Here is a 14626-nt window from a genome sequence, read left to right as displayed (position 1 = left end):
GGTGCCAAACCCATCAATTTGCTCTACAGAATGGTTTTATTGTACAGTGGAGATGGGATGTCAGCTGCAACAGAACACTTCTGAAAGGATAAAATTAGAAAACATTTACATACACATTTTAAGGGAACAGTACCAACAGACTTTCCCCAAGCAGAAGAGCACAGATTATCTTAGACTGGTTTGCATGAGTGGAACTTCAGCTGAGTGTTGAATCCAGGAGCTCACACCCCTCCTCTTGGAGGTGCCAAAGCTCCCAGCCACTTATCACCCCTGCAATTTATCACTCAAAACCAGCCTCTGCTTTTGGCAACAATGCCTTAATCACTGTTAGCTTTTTGGAAAAAATTTATCTAATTAACTTCTCAATGCATATTCCTCTACAAGAGAGAGCAAAAAATCCCCCTACTCTGGCATTCTGCTTTAATTCTTACCAGCAGCAAGGTGTGAGATGTGGTCAGACACTGCACCATCCTTGCAACCCACTTCTACACCTTCCTGCTATTTGATTTTAACTTCCCTTGCCAAAAGATGGACAACCAACACCTTAGCACGTACTTCCTGTTCCTCTGTGCTTTTGCAGATTTTTTTATTTTTACACCATGGCTATTAAGCACAATGGCTGCTGTTAAAGCAATATGGACCAAGAACAAATCAGAAATATTTGCTTAATTCCACATATCTCAGTTGTTCTCATTCAAAACGATAAAACTCCAAGAAAATGTTTACAGTTTCCAAAGTGAGATGACCAAAGTCTTGCTCATGTCACAAGACTGTCTGAGCATATGAAAGTCAAAAAAAGCCCAGAACATCTACTGTGATGAAAAAGAGGTATATATGTGTCTACTACTTCTATTTTAGAATATTAAAACCAACACAAAACATATCAGAGAGCTGTTGCTCCTGTACTGTGAGGTCACAGCAAAGAAAGAGCTGAAAACCATTAATTAAACCATCACTGTTTTTCAGGAGTTGCTTTTTCTACATTTAAGGTGAAGCACAATGTGTTTTAGGGATTTTTATTTGTTTTCCTGACTTGTCATTTGCATGGGAATTAAGAAGCTGGATGTAAAAATTCAGCAGTTGTGCTCTGACAGTGTGAGAGGAGATTTTAAAGAGAGCCTGTGTGGGCTGATAGGAGAATTACAGCCTGCAGAGGAGAGCCCAGCACATGGCACAGGATGGGAATGTGTGCATCCAAACCAAACCAAACCTGCTGATCAAAGGGATCCCACAAACCTACAGAAACTTTGCAATGACAGAACAGAACACGGCACAGAACTTACCTATCTGGGCTGATGCAGCTTCCAGAGTGTTTCTGCAGAGTGTATCTGTTTGAAACCCCCAGGCATGTCCTGGAACTCAGAGTGGAGCTCTCCCATCTGGCAGAATTAAGCACTCGTCTGCCTGACTATAATAATTACAGATTCCAAGGCCACATTCATTAACTTCACCAGCAGCCACATACTTGCAGCAGACGCTCATGCAGCTCTGGCTTGTCATTTCCTCATGAAAGTGACACTTCTAGATTTATTCTTGTCCCCTATCAACCCTTATATGTATGGCCTACAGGAAGGGGCCTGCAAGACTTTCTTCTGTCTGACCTCAAATTGGCAGGAGAGTTTAATTCGACTTCAATTCTCTCTTTTTAATTTTTATGGCAGGAATTGCACATCAGTTATGTCTCAGGAAAATGAGAGTTGTGGTCACTGCAGCTGATGGGCTCACAGCTGCCATGAAGCAGGTCTAGAGTGAAAACCAATACACAGATAAATGGGGACATTTTTAACTGCAGAAATGTCATAGGGCTGGAAGTTAAGTTGTCCATAGTGAAGTTAAACTGCTAAACGCTCCCGCTGGCTTCAGGGCAATGGAAATTCATCTGCACAGCTCTGTAAATGGCAGTGGCTGAGCACAGACCCTCCTGACTGATGGGAAAAGCTGTGAGCTGGCAAGAGCTTGTAATCCAAACGCTTGGGAATCCCTGAGAGCTGACCTGGAGCTCTGAACGTAGGCACTGAATGTGCTGGACTAATGCAGCAAGATTAAAGCATAGCTACAACTCCTGGAGCAGATAAAACTTGCAGATTAAATGTCATATTGTAGGTGTGTAAAACATGTTACCACTCCTTTCATTAGAAGCCAGTCTAAAAGTGTTTCCATTAGACGCTGCTGTGATGAAAAGGTGATACTTTAATTCCCAGGGAAAAGGTGTCAGTGTACCAGGAGAAGAGGCAGGACTTTTCAAAGACTGCCTCACTTAGTGGTGCACACCTGCAAATAAGCTTGGCAACATTAGCACTATGATAATTTCATCTCTCAAATATTTAATGTACAAGGTCTGATTATTAAAAAAATATAGAGCTGTTTTCATCTCTCAAAGATACATGATTGCAGGTGTTTGTATACAAGTGCACAAATGCAGCCAAATGAAAACAAACTGAAGAAAAAAAGAATGAAGAATAAGAAAACAAACAGAAATTGGGATACCACCTGTGTTTACTGAAGTTAAAGTGTCTCAAGCTGAATTGATAATGTATTTTTCAGAGAAAGAGGAAATGGCAGCTATGATGAGAACTTCATTAAATGTTTGACTAACATGACAAACAGAGCTGTTAGTGCAAACACACAGATGAACAGACAAACTGAAGGTAAAGAGCCAGCTGAAAGAAATTCATGTACTTGGATAACAGAGTAAAGAATTCACCTAATGGAGTGCTGTAAGAACTCATTTCAGCAAAGATTTCCAAGACACTGGCTCAGAAAATGCTGATCAAAAGGTTAAGGTGTATCGTCAGCACAACACACAGAACCAAATGACTGAAGCTGGAATCCCAGGAACAGAACAAAATTCATGGGAAATTCAACAGAATGAATTTAACATTTGGCATGATACATTAGGGATCTAGAACAGACTTGAGCTGTGAACTGGAAGCTAATGAGTTAAAAGTGACTTTGGAGTAAGATCTCCATACTGTTAAATTAAATTTACAGCTAGGTAAAAGGCACACAGAACACCAGCCTACTGCAATGCCTGATTTCTTGCCCAGTGTTTGTCAAGATCTATTTTAACCTCCTGAAGGAGTCTCAAGAAGGGGGTTTTGGTGCAATTTTCTTCTCTGTGCAGCTGTCCCTTAATGTGTCTGCAAAGTAAACTGTGCTCAGATCTTCTCAGAGCATCTTCCTTTAGCAGGCAATGTTTCAGCAGGGACACTGGAGCAGCCAGAACTGACAGGGAACACATCGAGGGCACTGAGCAGCACAACAGCTCTTAAGCTCAGCATCTAATTAAAAGCAGAGATTACAATAATCAGGGCAGGACAGCAGTGCCTGCTGTATGTAAACTGATCTGACGCCACAGACTGATTTTCTGCAACAGTAAGATGTTTCCTGAGATCATTTACAGATAGAGAAAGAAGATCCATATCCTTTTTTAAAGACTCTCTGCCTTTCTACATAGCTGAAATTTGCTGGCTCCAACAAAAGCCATCTTTCATGCAACAGTGATACTCTGAAATAAGATTTATCTGGGGAGAATTGCCTTGTTTTCCTCAGCCATGACAGTTTTTTGCGTTTTGGTGTGATCATTTGAAGTCATCACTTCAGAACAGAATGTTACCATTCACTACTTCAAAGGACCCAGATTTAACTTGTTGCTTTTTTGAAGCTGCAGTGTAATGCAGAAAGTTTATGTGCCTAATATAGCTTTCACATGGTTGAATAAGCAAACCAGATATATGCCACCTTCCCCAGCCTCTGGTGCTTTAAACTCTGCATTGTAGGAATTTCACGTTAGCATTCCTTACAGCACATAAAAGCAATTTTCTGACAGCACTTAAGACTGAGGCTTGTTTAACAATATGAGCAGAAACTGTGAAAAGGTCTTGTTCCACACTGGTTATTCTCAAAATAAAAACTGGTTTTTGGTTATTCTCAAAATAACCAATAACTGGTTATTGGTTATTCTCAAAATAAAAATTAATGTGTGAGCTTCACTAGACAGTGTTTTGGAATACTTCACAGCAACCTGTACTTTTGGTTTTCACCAATTCCCAAAAAAAACACATGATCAAACTACTAAATATGCCATCAATATATGAAACAAATCTCCACTTCTTTCTTTTTTGTTTTTTTTTTTGGTAGAATAAAAGCAACAAGTGAACTGAGTCCTCATCATATGCTTCTGCAGGGAAGTGCCTCAGAATGTAATCAGCTTACAGTGAATGGGCTGATGTGTTACAGCCCTAAGGCACACATTCAGATTTAACCACGCTTTCCATGGCACTGTTCATGCATAATTTTTATGGGATCTCAGTAACTTTTTTATACTTTTGCTCCACGCAAATTCAGGTTAAGTCTTTCCCAAATTTCTTAGTGTAGAAAAGCTGTTAGATGACCATTTCTCACTCTGTGTAATAAAAAGCGAAGCTGCAGTTTTACAGGCCTTGGTCTTTAATAACAGTACAAAACCCCCCAACTGAATATTAAATTTTCTAAGTACTGCAAATGGCCAAAAAATGTCCATATATTACTTTCATTTGCAAGTGGCAGCAACTGCAGCAACCTGCTAATTCAAACTAATTCCAGAAAGCTATTTTTTCTTGTTTTACCATGGCTACCCACAGCATTTGAGCCTTCACTTTCAGAAGCTCCGCAAGCGTATCAACAAGAAGTCAGGAAAAACACACATGAAGAAGACTACTCAAGCCAGCTTCCCAAATTAGTCACAAAAGCAAAAATCTCCAAGCCCTTTCTGGTGATGGCATGTGGAAGAAATATCAGGGAAAATGGCACAGCAAAGCAGTGTGGCTCAAGATTGTTTTGGTAGCACTACTCCTCTGGATCCCTGAAAGAGTCAAAAAGACAAAAATAACAAAACTCTCCTATCTGCTGGTCCCCACGCATTATTTTTCCTTCCCTCCAAGGCAAAATTAGGGGTGCATTACACAAAAGCAACCGAAGTGCAGAGTCCCTCCTCTCCACTATCCCCCAAACCATGCCTCCCACCCCACTGTGCTCCCTCCTGTCCCTGGAAACCACTCCTTTGTCTCCTCCTTTGACAGAAATATGAGACTGGAAGGCACACCACAACCAGTAGGTTTGTCACAACCAAATTTGGCTAAGTGCTAGTTTTTACTAGTTCAACACAAAGCTTACCTGTCAACTGACTGGTTGTTTGAAATATTCAGGTTTATTACACATAATGACAGCTTTTCTCTCTCACTTTTATTCCAGGAAGCATTACACCCTAATGAAATCCACATTAACTATAACAAATGATTTTTTCTGAAGGGCAGTGCATATCTGAACTCTCCCTGAAGCACAGCAGCCCCATAAACACCCCCAGTGCTGGAAGCAACACTGAAGAAAAACCTCAGTAAAGAGCAGGAGGGAGAGATCAAGGCAAAGTCTCAGATCCCCTGTGATCCGAGGAGGAGAACAGGCACTGCTAATCCAGACAGCACGGACTGCTGCCAGCAGCCAAGGTGTCACAGACACATCAACAACAGCCACCTTCCCAACGGAAGCAGCTAGAAAGAATCCTCAACAAGTTCAAGCAAGGCAGGAATGTGGTTGTGTCATCACCCTTTCAGCACTACGTGTACCTTTATTTTCCTAATGACTCATTTATGCAGATAAATGCCTAAAAGGAGTTCTTCTTGGCTCCAAAACCTAAAAGTGCTTGTATTTATCCACAAATCACGTTATCAGGTGAGCAGCAACTCCACAGGCTGGAGCTGTCTGCCCTTGTATGGCCAAAGCTGGCCTGGCAGAACCACATCCATGGTTCATGCTGGGCATAAGGAGAGTTTTGTGGGGTTTTTTAAACCTCCAGCATATTTACTAACATTTTACAGAAACTTCTCACAGTCGGTATTTCAAAACAGGGGTATTTATCCACTTAAAAGAACCAAAACAAGACATTGAAGGAAAACTGCAGGAACTGTCAGACCGCAGAGCTTCAACACTGTCAGTATCTGTCCCTAACATGGGAGCAATGTGTCCCTTAACCCAGCAGTTATTCCCAAACCCACGAGTAATTTCTGGGACTCTTAGCTCTCCATAGGACACGGCATATTCATGCTTCCAATGCCTTCCAACTTAACTCTGGCAAGTATCCACCACAACTGTAGTTTTTTCCATAATGCTCTCTTGGTAATATCCAACTACAAAATGCCTTATCAACGGCCATCTGTAGCTGTATTTATAAACTAAGATCTTCTTCAGTATCTGTATTTCCACTACAATATCTCTCACTATGATTACTGTGTTCATTTGCACTTTGAATAGAAAATATTACACATAGTAAATGTTTATAATATTATCACAGAGGAGCTACAAAGTATCCCTTTATTAGAAAGCACGTCTCCCTTTATTCAGTCTTCTTGGGTAAGGCAAGCAAACAAATGTTGTGGCCAAATCACCTCAAAACAATAGCAGAGCTCAAAGAAAAAAAGCCCTGAGTGATGTGGAGCTGCCTCTGCAGACAGATGTACTAAACAGACTGGGACAATGCAGCTTGGAAAAGGAAAAGAACCCAAAGAGAGAAAACTGAGACCTGTAAAATCACAAATGTGCTGATGCAAAAACGATTCTTTATTCTTTCTCGTACTACAAAAAGTACGAGGGATTCAATGAGATTACAGTTTAAAAAGAAGCAAAAAAACCTCCAGAAGCCAGGTATTATTTTTGTACAAGTTGAGGGATTCATCACAGGGTATTCTGTGGAAGCTCCAGGTATAAACTGTTGGAAATGTTGAGGCAATTCCCTCAAGGACAGGTCCAACAGGCACTGAGACCCCTTGCTCAGGCCACTCCAAAGCAGGAGCTGGGCATGATGCCTGAGCTGCCTGGGGTTGCTGCTGCACTCTCCCCTAATGATTTACTCCTGGCCACTGTCACAGACCTCATGCTGAGCCCAACACACTTTCTGCAGCACTTATTATCCCATCCTTCACATACTCTGCTAAATCTGCTCATGTGAAATAATTATTTCCCCAGCTCTGAAGTGGAACGCATTAAGAACACGCTATTTACAAATAATGCACAGTTTAAGTCACTTCCTTAACTTGATTAAATGGAATGTAAGAATTGAATGAAATGCTGAGCGTTTACATTTCCTGTCACCCCATTTTATCAGGTTTGCAGCTCATTTCCTACCACCACCATTTCATTTCAGCACCTTGCACAAAGCAGTCCTAGACACCTGCTTTCAACCAGTGAAACCATTAGAAGAATCAATTTGCTCTCCAAGGCAAGGAGAGTGATGGACTCCTGTGTTTACTTAGCAATAAGCACACAACAATTTAATTAGATCTAGATGCTGGAAACTGCATCTTTGAGGCAACAGCCACGGCCAGAGAATGAAGCATTTCAATTTGTTACATAAATCAATGTTTTCAGTAGGTTTTTTTTCTGCTTGTAACTGCTGACTTCCATATGGAAACAGTGTCACAGGTAGAGGCACATCTCCCACCCAGTTTGGCTCCTACACCCTCCCATAACACTTCTTGGAAGAAACAAGCAATTAAGTTGCTGCCCCTTCTCAGCCACAGCGATTCCAAGATTGATGTCGTATTTCAAGCGACAGACTGTGAACACGCTCTGCAACCGTGGCATTTAATTTAGAAGTCAGCACTTGACACATTGAAGTATTTGGAATTCCTGAAGTCTGGCTGTCTGCACAGTTGCATAATTTGAGCAGGGATAACCTACTTATAACCGGGAGAGGGAGAAGAATGTCAACAGACAATCCTTGCTACGTCAGGGGACATCTCCTTCCTCGTCACATGCCAGCAAAAGCACCACTGCTTTCTCACAGGTTGATTTTCTTTTTCTTTAAGCTTGTGGATTACAATTCCTAAAAGGAGTGAAGCTAACATATATCACCAGATGTTCTCCAAGGAATATAGTCAGATGTTCTCAAAGCTCACTGAAAAACAAGTTTAGCAGATATAACGGATGAGGCCAGTGAAACACTGATGTGAAATACCCCACACAAGCGTGAAGGACCCAAGACTTGATGCTGGCCACACAAACACCTCACCAGGCACAAGCACCACACCTCCTTCCACAGAAAGACCATGAAGATACAAAATCTCCTTCCAGCAAGCCCTGGGATATAAGCAAACCCAAGGTGTGGGTGGTTGCTCAGCCTCAGACAGGGGGGAGCTGTTCTGCTGTTGATCCTCTTGGCAAACAGCTGGGCAGACCCTGGGAGCAGCACAATTCTCCACCAACACTGCAGAATGAAAGCACCCCTTTGGAAAGTGCCAGAGTTTATGATTAACCTCCTGTTGCAACCAACATGGCAAGGATTCAGTTTCACCCTCTGACTACTCCTCTTACGTACTGCAGAAGGAATATGTAAGGACAGTCTCTCCCCTCCAAACCTCACAGTCAGAGAGGCAGGAATTCTCTCAGCCTGTAAACAACAGCAGGGCAAAACCTCCCAAGCATGATCCTCCCTCAGCATCATCCACCTGGGGAGACTAAAGTGGGGCTGGAAATTCCCTTCCCACGGAAAGAGACTGCTTGGAGTGTAAGCACCAATTAAAGCTTTGGATTAAAACCAGCTGTTTAAACAGAAGTAGTCCCAAGGGAGAGGCACTTAGAGCATTGTAACTGGTTCCTGGAATAAACAGCTGGACATCAATGGAGGCAATTACACTGGAGAGCTGTGTCTGAGCTCCCAGGTTCAGCTCCACCTCCTTCAATAGCTGCACTTAAACCCAGGCAAGGTCTCCAGGCTCATCACACCTTGGCTCTGCATCACGTGTAGACATCAAGCTGCAGTAGGAGACCTCGAGGGCAGAAGAAAAGCACACTGCAGTCCCAATTCCCTGAAAGACTCCTGGGTGCTGGTCTGTGACCTGCCTGCACAGGACTCATTCCCACTCAGCATCACCCTGCAGGGTCCACAGAGCAGTGCCACATGTGACAAATAACCACCACCTCATCTATGGAAACGTCCAGCTCGGAGCCAGGGATCAGCTCAGGAGCAAACTGGGTGACCTCTCCCTCAGTAAGAGCTGCCATGTGGATACCTGGTGAGTACACCCCAGGAATATGTAAAATAAACATTTTAAAAAGGGAAAGGAAAAGCCTTGTGTCAGGCAGAAGCACAGAAAGAAAGCAGGGCAAACGTGCCACCAGGAAACTGAGAAATTCCCCACGGGTATGGCAAACCCAGAGTATCAGATGGGGACAGTAATGATTCTGGAAACGTCACAAGATGGTTTGGGTTGGGAGGGACCTTAAAAATCACATCCAACTCCCCTGCCAGGGCAGGGACACCTTCCACTGGACCAGGAGACACCTTCCACTAGCCCAGGCTGCTCCAAGGCCTGTCCAACCTGGCCTGGAATGGTCCCAGGGATCCAGGGGCAGCCACGGCTTCTCTGGGCACCCTGTGCCAGGGCCTCAGCACCCTCACAGGGAAGAATTCCTTCCCAATAACCCCATCTAACCCTGCCCTCCATCATTTGAAGCCATTCCCCCTTGTCCTGTCACTCCATGGCCTTGTCAGAAGTCACTCTCCTGCTTGTCTGGAAACTCTTCAGGCACTGGAAGGGGCTCGAAGGTCTCAAAAAAAAAAAAATCCTGGAGTGGACAAGTGATGCATATGACCAGAAAAAGAGAAAGTGATGGTACTTTAGACTCATGGGCTGTGCTGACACCTAGCAAGTACACACACTACTTGATTTTACTCTGCTGGACTGCTCAACAAAGGAAACCTCAAAGTCAAAGCAAAAACCAAGGTAGGCTTAAGCTGAGAGTCTCCCAGTGCAGGGCCCAGGAAGGAAGAGGGGGGAGTTTCAGCCATGGAAGATGTAACAGGCAGCCCAGCAGAGATCAGGGATGGGTGCAGGGCTGACCCCTCTGGCACGTGCAGCAGGGAGGTGATGAGAGCAAGCACGGGAACAGCTGGCACTGGGCATCTGTGGGAACGTCCAAGGTGGGAGAGGACACAGGCTGGAAACCTCCACATGCACAGGAATGCCTGCCTGCAGCACGGCTGCCGGCCTGCACCTTCCCTGAGGGGTGCCAGCACCCCCAGGGCGGGATGCAGCGGGCAGGACAGCCCTGCTGAGCGTGGAGGAGCAGCCACACAGCCCTCAGCAGCGGGCAGAACTGCAGGAGTCATCCCTCAGGCTTTGCAGGAGGATGAGTCTTTGTGGGTGGGGAAAAACCTGAGCAGCTTTTGCAGCCAGGCAGGAGCCCCCTGAGGTGTGGGATTTAACAGCAAGCACCGAGTTCATTCCATGGAAACAGGTACAGCAGATTTTGGGAGGCACCAGTGCCCTGTGTGCATTAAAGGAGACAACGGGCTTTTGGCAAACAAGAACCAGATGATAGCTCCCAAAATCTGCTGGTTATGTTTATATGGGAGAATGACTCTGGAGAGATGGAGGGAGAGCAGAAAGCCACGAAGCAGCTCCTGGCAGATGAGCGCTGTGACACCCTCACGGTGCGTGGACACAGAGGCAGCGCAGCACGCCCTGGCAGATGGACACTAAGGAATATGCAGAAGGGGCTGTTGTAGAGAAAAAACAAACAACAACAAAGGGACAGAAGCTCTGCCTCACGGCTAGTGGGAATCCCTCTATTTCCTCCCATAAGCCGGCACTGGAGGCAGCAGGTATCCCGCTGGGATGCAGGAAACAACACAACTTCCCCCCCACACCCCTCGGAACTCCAGGTCCGCGTGGGTACCCGCAGGCTTCGGCAGCCGCTGCGGCCCCCCGGGGCAGGGGACACCCCCGGAGGGGTGAACGGCACAGGGGACACCCCCGAGCACGGGGGCACGAGGCACGGGACACCCCCGACCAACGGAACGCGGGGCAGGGGACATCCCAGAGGGAGGTGACACCCCCAAGCACCGGCAAAGGGGACAGGGGACACCCCCGGAGAAAGGTGACCCCCTCAAACACCGGCACAGGAGAACGGCCCCGCCGCGGGAACCCTCGGAGAGGCGCGGGGCTGACACGGCCCCGCGGGAGGGGGACACAGCGGCTGTGCACCGCGCAATGGGATCCCCCGGGGGGGTGAGCGCAGCCCCGGGGCCGCGGGGCACGGACGGGAAACACGAGGGAAGGGACGGGAAGGGCCGGGACGGGTCTGAAAGGGAGGGAGAGGGGCCGGAGCCAGATCCCTCCCGCCCCCCCCGCCCCCGAGGGGCACCAGCGGCCGCCGCGCCACCGACCGGCCCCCTCCCGCTCCAGGCCCGGCCGCGCTCCCCGGTTACCTGCGGGCGGTCGGTGAGGCCGGGCCGCTATCTGGGGGCCATGACGGCGGGGTCGGGAGGCGGCGGGACGAGCGGGATGTTGTCGGGGGCGGGGGGGGGGGCGGAGGCCGCCGCCTCCCCCTCAGGCGGCGCGCGGGAAACCCGGGGGAGGGGGGGAGGGGGCGGGGGGGGGGGAAGCGGGGGGGCGCGCGACCCCCCCGCGCGAAGGGGCGTGAGGGGCGCGCGCGCTGCGCGTGCACGCGGGGGAAGGGGAGGGGGGGCGGGGGGAGCGCGCGCGCCTCCGTCCGAGCTCCCGCGCGCGCCGCCCGGGCACTTTGTTTGTGTCCCACAATGCACCGCGAGCGGCGGCGGGGGCGGGGCCCCGCGCGTGCGCACCGGGAGCCCGGCGGCGGCGGCGGCGAGCGGAGCCGGCACCCCGCGGGGAGAGAGGGGGACGGACAGACAGACAGACAGGGAGACAGAGAGACAGACAGACAGGGAGAGAGACAGAGAGAGAGAGAGAGAGAGAGACAGACAGAGAGACAGACAGAGAGACAGACAGAGAGACGAGAGACAGAGAGACAGAGAGAGAGACAGAGAGACAGACAGAGAGACAGACAGAGAGATAGACAGACAGAGAGACAGACAGACAGACAGGGAGACAGACAGAGAGACAGACAGAGAGATAGACAGAGAGACAGACAGACAGACAGGGAGACAGACAGAGAGATAGATAGACAGACAGAGAGACAGACAGAGAGAGAGACAGACAGACAGGGAGACAGACAGACAGAGAGACAGACAGACAGACAGGGAGACAGACAGACAGACAGAGAGACAGACAGACAGACAGAGAGACAGAGAGACAGACAGAGAGACAGACAGACAGACAGAGAGCAGCACCGGCACCGGGAGCTGCGCCCAGCGCGGGGAGACGGGCTCCTGGTGAACCCTAACGGGGCCCTTCTGAGGAGCCAGCGCGGGGCTCCTGCTGCATCCCAGCGGGGGGAAACGGGGTTCAGCGGGGACAAACGAGGTCCTGTTGCATCCCAACGTGGGGAACGGGATCCTAGTGAACTCCAGCGGGGACAAACGGGATCCTGCTGCATCCCAACGGGGACAAACGGGGTTCTAGTGAAGCCCAGCGGGTCCTGCTGTGCCCCAGCGGAGCCGAGCGGGGCTCTGGTGTCCCCCAGCAGGGGGAAATCGGGCCCCCAGTGCCCCCCGATGGGGTAGCGGGGGGTGAGTGCTGCCCGGAGGAGGCTGAACAGGGCTGGAGCACCCCCCTAGAGAGGGGACAGAGTGCTGGTGTGCCAGGGCCCGGGCAGAGAACGGGGCTCTGGTGACCCCCTTGTGCCAGCTGGAGCGGGGCAGCAGGGATCGAGGGGCAGCAGGGATCGAGGGGCAGCAGGGATCGAGGGGCAGCAGGGAATGAGGGGCAGCAGGGATCGAGGGGCACGGGGGAATGAGGAGCACCGGGACATGCAGCCGGCGGGGACTGGGAGTGCATCCCCCTGGCTGCGCATCCCACTGTTATAGATACATGTTATAATATTGGCTTTCCACAAATATTAAAGTAGATTTTATATGTGCAATGTTAAAGTAGCTTTGTTATAAAAATATAGTTTTTATTTCTGTTGTTAATTAAGCTTAGACAGTAGTGAAATAGCTGCTTGTGTTAAAATGCCTGCTGGGATGGGATAACATGCAGTGAGCATAAGATAAACACACCTACTACAGATCTGCCAGCCATCAGCACTCACTGTCTGAAGACAGTGTAGACCAAGACCCAAAACCTAGAAATAATAAAAAAAGGACTAAAGCCACAGCCAAAGAATACCCATTCTCTAAAAAGGTGAACCCAAACAACCGTGCTAAACAGTTGTTAGAATATGTAAACTAGTTTGAGAAAGAAGTTTACTACGCATAGGGTCTATGAATATGCAACAGGCTGATATAAAGAAAAAAGTATTTAAAGAGTATCCCGAAAGTAATAGTGTAGTCTTAGCTGAGTGCCAAGATGCACCCAGCCATAATAACCTTTACACTATAGTCCTTGTCTCCTATTATATTTTATTAAACTTTTTATATTTTCACAAGAGAGTGAACGTGTTTTTCACACCATCCCCCGAGCACGGGATGCCCCGGGACACCGGGATGCTCCAGCCGTGCATGCCCCGGGCACCGGGATGCTCCGGGCACCGGGATGCTCCAGCCGTGCATGCCCCAGGCACCGGGATGCCCCGGGCACCGGGATGCCCCAGGGCACCGGGATGCTCCAGCCGTGCATGCCCCAGGCACCGGGATGCTCCAGGGCACCGGGCACCGGGATGCTCCAGGGCACCGGGATGCTCCAGGGCACCGGGCACCGGGATGCTCCAGGGCACCGGGATGCTCCAGCCGTGCATGCCCCGAGCACTGGGATGCCCCGGGGCACCGGGATGCTCCAGCCGTGCATGCCCCGGGCACCGGGATGCTCCAGCCGTGCATGCCCCGGGCACTGGGATGCCCCGGGGTGCCGGGATGCTCCAGCCGTGCATGCCCCGGACACCGGGATGCCCCGGGGCACCGGGATGCTCCAGCCGTGCATGCCCCGGGCACCGGGATGCCCCGGGGCACCGGGATGCTCCAGCCGTGCATGCCCCGGGCACCGGGATGCCCCGGGGCACCGGGATGCTCCAGCCGTGCATGCCCCGGGCACTGGGATGCTGCAGTGCTTGCATTCCCCTGCACCCCCAGCCCGTGGTGTCCAGGCACCGGGATGCTCTGCTCCTGCATCCTCCAGCTGCAGGATATCAGGACATTCTGCCCTCCCCAAACGTGGGGTACCCCAGCTCCCAGAGCTTCACAAACCACCCTCCAGTTTGCAACCAATCCACTTTAATGAGTCACTAATTAATCCACCCTGATAATTTGGTCCACATCTGCACTAATTTGGGTAAATCCAGCTTTAATCCGACAGGATGAACGCAGCCCTTTCCTCTGTGGATTGTTTTATGGCATGGTTTTTTTTCGTTGGTTTGGGTTTGTTGTTTTTGGTGATGAGCTCTTGGTAAATTGAAGCAGGAAACAGATTGAAGGGCCACGGTCCAAAAGTGTTAATCAGCAGTAAAAAATTTAAAACCTGTCCCTGGAAAAGCCATGCTGCTCCATCAGCAAAAAGAAAAGGGGCCAAACTCCCCTTGTGCTGTTGTGAAAACTCAGGGATCCTTTTAGATGCTTCCTTACACAACTGAGGGGAGAACCAGAGCAGAGAGTTGGACTCTGCTTAATTCTCATTTCACTTCCTCTTACTTTGGTTTTGTGTTCCAGGGTTCTCTCTTGCAATCCTGACACATGCAGCCCCCCATTGCAATCCATTCCTGTGTAGAGCAGGGGTAAAATAGCACCAATTTCAGCACA

At 48.9% G+C, this 14626-nt stretch overlaps 1 protein-coding gene across 1 annotated transcript in view; it reads right to left on the bottom strand.

Annotated features, from left to right (window-relative positions):
* The window catches only part of ZBTB44 (zinc finger and BTB domain containing 44), a 37842-nt gene extending 26515 nt beyond the window's left edge, over window positions 1-11327 (bottom strand). Inside the window, exon 1 of the mRNA XM_053997000.1 lies at window positions 11246-11327. The gene's annotated coding sequence lies outside the window, so the exon portion shown is untranslated. The remainder of the gene's footprint in view (window positions 1-11245) is intronic.
* Window positions 11328-14626: the final 3299 nt, after the last annotated feature.

The sequence above is a fragment of the Vidua macroura genome, chromosome 22 (assembly GCF_024509145.1).
Source record: "Vidua macroura isolate BioBank_ID:100142 chromosome 22, ASM2450914v1, whole genome shotgun sequence".
NCBI classification, from domain to species: domain Eukaryota; kingdom Metazoa; phylum Chordata; class Aves; order Passeriformes; family Viduidae; genus Vidua; species Vidua macroura.
This window is presented reverse-complemented; position numbering and strand designations above follow the sequence as displayed.